We start from the raw sequence: 6,149 nt of genomic DNA on the forward strand, positions 1-6,149 counted from the left end.
AGGAAGCACCAGCCAGGCATAGCTGTTTTTACGGGAGGCAGAGAAATGCGGAGTTTGACACCCATCGTCTCCGATGACAAATGGGTGGGGAGGAAGGCGGCTCTGACGGGTCTCCGCTGGGAAGAGCCTGGCTGAACGGCCTCCGGTGGAGTTGCTAGGAACATCGACGGAACTGACTCAGCAGCTCTGGCTGCCGCTGCGTCTCTGAGGCCACCTCCTCCTGCTCCTGCCTTTCTGCTCCTTTCCGAGGCTGAAGGTTAGCCCTTCTGACTCAGGGGAGGACTGGCCAGGAGACTGAGGCCAGCCTGCCCTTCCAGCGTCCCGTTTAGACACACCAACCTTGCACGTCAAAGGGGGATGAGCAGCTTCACTTTCTGCCCTGAAGGCCGACATAAACAGACATCATAAGGCCAGGCCTTAGGAAAAGGGGGAAGGTGGTGCAGAATCAGAGCCCTTCCATCCGGTTCCTCCATATTAGCATTTCAGATAGAGCTGGATGCTTTTGTTCATAAAAGGTCACGAGAAGAGCACATTGACTCCAATAAGCATTCGTAAACAGTCTCGTGGGTCAGGCCATTCCGGAAGGGCCGGCCTTTGCAAAGCCACACCGCACAATGACCAGAAACGCAGGAGGGGCAAAGACTTTGCACAGCTCGAAATGCTTTGGCTAGTTACCCAGAGTCCACTGTGCTCCGCCAGCGTGGGTCCTGAGCTGTGGTCTGGCTTCTGGCACATACCTGGCAAGTGACTCCCCTCTCTGGGGCCTCAGTTTCTTCATTCTGCAGAGGGAGAGGCTGGACTGCGCGAGAGTAAGCACCTCCAGCCCTGGCTTCATTTTGGTATTCCCTGGCAAGCTTTTTATTTTTAACTCAGTGCATGCAGATTTCCGGGCCCGGTGCCAGGCTTGCTAAGTCAGGGTCTCTAGGGCTGTGACCTGGGTCCTTGCCTATATTTAGTGAACTTCCCTAGAGATGCTGGGTACTCATCAAAACCCCCTTTGGGAGCCACTGAACTAAATGACCTTTATAAAGGGCCCTTTCTCATAGAATTATTTTTGAAATACTTAATTGTAGGGGAACCTGGGTGGCTCATTCGGTTAAGCATCCGACTTCAGCTCGGGTCATGATCTGACAGCTCCTGAGATCAAGCCCTGCTTCGGACTCTGTGCTGACAGCTCAGAGCCTGGAGCCTGCTTCGGATTCTGTGTCTCCCTCTCTCTCTGCCCCCCTCTTCCTCATGCTCTCTCTCCCTCTCTTTCTCTCTGTCTCTCTCAAAAATAATAAACATTTAAAAAATTAAAAAGTTACTTAATTGTATTCTAACAAAATACAGACATTTTTTAGAAAAATCAGAAAAGTAGAAAGAAGAGACATTTTCAGGGATAATGACTCGACCAGCCACAGAGATCTCTATGCTATCATTTGTCGTCACACATAGATTTCTAGGATTTTTGCTTCTGTTTGCAGGACGACGACCACACCATATATACGCGTGTGTATCTCGCTCCTTCACCTAACAGTATCTTCTAACCACTTGCCCGTGTTCTATATGACATTTTCACAAGTAAGTGACACAGTGTGAGGGCACGGTTCCTAGTTTACGTGCCACCCACTTTCATCCAGCACAACTCTTAGCTACGTGAAATGAACCACCCGCTTTGTTGCAGAGGGAGGTGAGAACAAAGGGTGTGCTGTCTGCCCTCCCCTTCCCTGGTCTGCGCGGAACCTCGACAACTCACGAGATGCCCTACTTCGGCGTTTGTGCCCGTTGAGGACCGGCTCACTGAGGCAGACGCTGGTGGGTGGAAGGATTGCCTCCCCTCTGTTGTCCTCTGGCTCCTCTCCTGAGAAACGCGAATCATTCCTACTGATGGAGCAGATTAATGGCGAAATTGACGGCTCTGACCTAGCCAACATCTGATCTTTCCCAGTCAGTTTTCATTTGCTGTGGCTTGTTTGGCCATTTTAAGGGCTGCAGCGAGAGTTGATATTAATTGGTGAAATCTCAGGTCTGGGAAGCTTCCTCGGACTAAGTAACAGGCAGAAATCTCAGGGCTAGGCTTTGGGCAGAGAGGATACTTAGGGTCTGGTGGGTCAGGGCATTACTGCTGATTCTTCCCATAGATGGCACAAGCCAGAGACTCTGGCGAAACCACACTTTTTTCAGGGAGGAATCTGAGACTTGCCTCAGAGCAGAGGACTCGTCTAGCATCTTGCAGTGACTGTGGCAGAGCCTGTTGGCTAGGACTGGCTGCCTGCCCGGTTTTAGACTGAAATGCTGATACAGGGTGTCTGTGAGTGCCCTTCTTCAGGATGTTCTAGGGACTCAGGGTGGCCTGTCACTCCTCCTATTCCCCAGCCAGTGGCTTTGCTCCAAGGCCACAGCATTCCAAATGTCATTTCCCTTCTGTTTCCTCCCTCCCTCCCTCTCTTCCCTCTTCCCATCCTTCCCTTCTCCCCTCCTTCCCTCCCTCCCTTCCTTTCTCCCTTCCCTTCCCCCTTCCTTCCTTCCTTCCTTCCTTCCTTCCTTCCCTTCCTCCTTCTTTCCTTCCCTTTCTCCTTCCTTCCTCCCTTCCCCTTCCCTCCCTCCCTCCCTGCCTCCCACAAAGTTTTCTGAATGTTAAGCAAATGTCACATATACTGCTAGAGATTCACAGGGTTCACCTACTGGTTGCAGTGACCGGCCAGCCCACAAGCTGTTTCACCACCAATGTGGTCGATATGTGATGGCTGAGGGAACGCAGGGGTGAACACCAGTTGCAGACGTGCAGAGGAGGGGGGCTTCCTAGAATAGGTGGCCTCTAAATCAAGTCCTGAGGACCAAGTAGGATTGAGCCAGGTGGAGCATGAGGAGGAGAAGGAGAGCCTTCCCTCTTGGCGGAAGGAACAGCCTGTGCAAAGGGCCGCAGGTGACAAAGCGCATGGCATGCCTGAGGGACTGTAAGCCCCTCTGCATTTAGGGCCCAAAGAGTACACTGAGGGTGTGTGTGGGAGTGAGGGTCACAGCAAGACGAGAAGTAGCCAAAATGGAAAGGCTACACGTTCTAAATGGCCTTAACCAAACCTAGCAATTAACTTTATCCTGAGAGGGGTGGAGAGGGGCACCGTCGGGGCGCACCCTGGATGTGTTTGTGGCCACATAGAAGAGCGTGGGATGGCAGACAGAAATAAAGTGAGAAACGGTGGCCCGAGCCACGGCTGGGCTGTGGGGAAGGCAAGACGTCACGAAAGATCTCTGGTGGTGCACTTCCTGCCACAGGGCTGCAGGGTTCCAAGCGGGTGCCACTCATTGCGTCCAGATGGCGCCCAGAGTCCCCAGAGCAGACAGTGGAGCCTCACGGCTCAAGTTGCTAAGCCTTAGCCCTTTGCAGCCATGCCACCAGAGCCTCTGATTCCCAGGAAAAACAAGCTGACTTCGTCATTACAGATGCCTTAGGGCTCCCGGCTGGGCAGAATCTGCTGCCGGTCAGCTCGGCCTCCGAGGTGCTGGTCGCAGACTGCGGCCTGGATGAAACATGCACACCTTTGATGAGGGTTAATTGAATTTTTTTACCTCTAAATTCATTATTAAAGACAAAAAAGGGGAGGGGGAGAGCACTGGTGTTTTATTCTTCCTTGTTATCTAAATAAAACAGAAGTTGGTAAAATCCGCTTTTTAGAGGATGTGCCCAATTTTCTTTCACCTAAGAATCCACTGGTGCAGGATGGTTTCGGTACCAAGTCAGACTTGAACATTGTCTTTTACTGTTAGTTATTTGCATTCCTCTGACCCAGAGGCGCCATCTTGCCCCATAGGTATGAGTGAAGAACAGGGACTCTTTGGAAAACGCACATGGTCAGTTGACATCTCAGGTGAGGCCTGGAGCCATGGAACCTGTCCTAGGGTGGGGGTGGTGCTCCCCAGGCCACTGAAGGAGCTCTGTCAGCAGTAGCGTCTGCTCTAGCAGAGAGAACACTGGCTCACTGTGTTTGGAGAAGCTGAACGCTGAAAGGGAAGGAAGTCTCCCCTGGTTGAGTAATCCTGAAGGCCCCATACAGTGTGGACGTAACCAGGAGAAGCCTATCATATTTAGCCGTTCTCATTGGCAGATGTCTCTGTCCTTCTTGTACCTAATTAGGCAGGCACCCAGGTGGGCATCGAAGAGATAAACCACAGGACTGTTAAGTTTTGTGGGGAAGAATCAGATAATGTCTGGAGGAGAACTTGCCCAGGTGGGACACCACTTTGAACGTCCCCAGGCAGCAGGGCTGGGAATCAGCACAGGCATAAGACAGCAGCAGCAAGGACTATCTGAGAAGGACAGCCAAAGAGGACAAACTTGGCCTCATCGTGTGTCAGCTGTATCCTGAGAGCCAACAGCATCCTTGTCTCCAGACTTAGAGATTCTAGTATATTAAAACCCAGTGCCATGGGCTTTCTTTGTCAGAGCATCTAATTTATTAAAACTCAAGCACCATGGACAAGTGTTTTTGTTTTATCAAGATAAATAATGGCTTAAGCCTTTCTATAAAAGTAATCTAATTGAAGAGCTTGGATTTCAGTCTTTATGAAATTATCACAGCTTGGGTCACGGGCTGATCCCGGGTGATCTCAGCTGTTACCACCTTCCAAAAATCACATCACTAGACATTCTCAGGCTTTTTTTTTTTTAATCTGCCTTAATTACTGAGGATGTCATTGAGTCATTTGGTAGGTATCCAGTCCAGCTGGTCTCTATTGTTTGGATACCCCGGGAACAGTGATAAAGTAGCATCCTAAAGATAACAGGAGGAAAAGAGACCTGTGGCTCCTGAATGGCTCTTTCACATTTGTTCTTTAATCTTCACCCCCAAGTCTGGGAGGCAGGTTTATTTTTCCCTGTTTTCCATCTAAGGAGAGTGACCTTGTAAAGGGGGTCATGTATCCTGAGGAGGTGGGTGAGCAGAACTCTAAGGTGACTCCCAGTGACCCTTGTTCTTGTGTAAGTCCTTCCCTTTGAGTGTGGGTAGAACCAATGAAGGTAATGAGTAATTAGGATGTGTAACATGGCGAGAGAATTGTCCCCGTGGCATTAAGGTGATAATCATCTGACTCTGAACTAATCAAAAGGGAAACTATCCAGGTGGACCCGACTAATCACGTAACCCTTTAAAGCTGCACGGAGAGATCAGGGACGAAGGACATAAGGGATTTGATGAACAAGGCCAAGCGGACGTGAGGGAGACCCTCCCTTGCTGGTTTTCAAGGTGGAGAAGGCCATCAGGTAGCATTCCCAGCCGGCAGTCAGCAACAGAATGGGACCACCATTCTACAACCTCAGGGAACCGAAGTCTGCCAACAGTCACAGGTGTTTGAAAGCCCTGAGCCCCAGAAAGGAACTCAACCCAGCTGACACCTTCAAGGCAGTCCTGGGAAACTCTGAGCATAGAACCCAGCTCACATGTGCCGGGGTTTCCAGGAACTGACAAGCAGGTGCTGTTTTAAAGTGCTTCCTTTATGTTAACTGGCTATGCGGTGGTAGATAACAAATACAGAAGATGAAGCACCAGAATTTAAACTGGAGGCTGCCTGGACTTGGGGCCATGCTCCCCCACTGCAGGAGCTGCCTGTGCTGGGGAAGAGAAAGTGAGGAGGGCTTACCGGACAACTACATTCTACGAGTATTAGAGAGTCTTTATGTACTAAGCAGTGGGTTTACAAGATGATTCGGACCCAACAGCATCCCGTGGGGACTCAGTGTCTGGTGGGAAAGACCATCAAGAGACAGGTGGAAACCACGTGAGAGCCTGTGGCAGAGATGCGGTTGGTATGCTGCTACGGTAGAGAAGCCTCCAAAGGGAAGGAGGCTGAGCTTGGACGTGAAGACTGAGTAGGAGGCCACAGCAGACCAAGTGGGAAGCGCATAGGTGAGAGGTGTCAAAATCCAACTGCACACCGAGTAAGACAAAGCAGAAAGAACGGTTTACTGCAAGGGTTTCGACCTGCAAACCAGGAAACTCGAGGCTACGGGAACCAGGAGTTCCTTGTTGCTTACAGACCGAGGGATTTCACGAGGTGAGGGTGGAAGTGTGTGGCTCTTTCAGCTGATGGGTTACCTAGTTGTCTTCTTCCTTGTTTGGGTCAGGGCAGCTGAGTCAGGAGGTCGAGGAAGTCCAGGGACGGCGTGAGCA

This window comes from Felis catus, chromosome A1, assembly GCF_018350175.1.
Source record: "Felis catus isolate Fca126 chromosome A1, F.catus_Fca126_mat1.0, whole genome shotgun sequence".
NCBI classification, from domain to species: Eukaryota; Metazoa; Chordata; class Mammalia; order Carnivora; family Felidae; genus Felis; species Felis catus.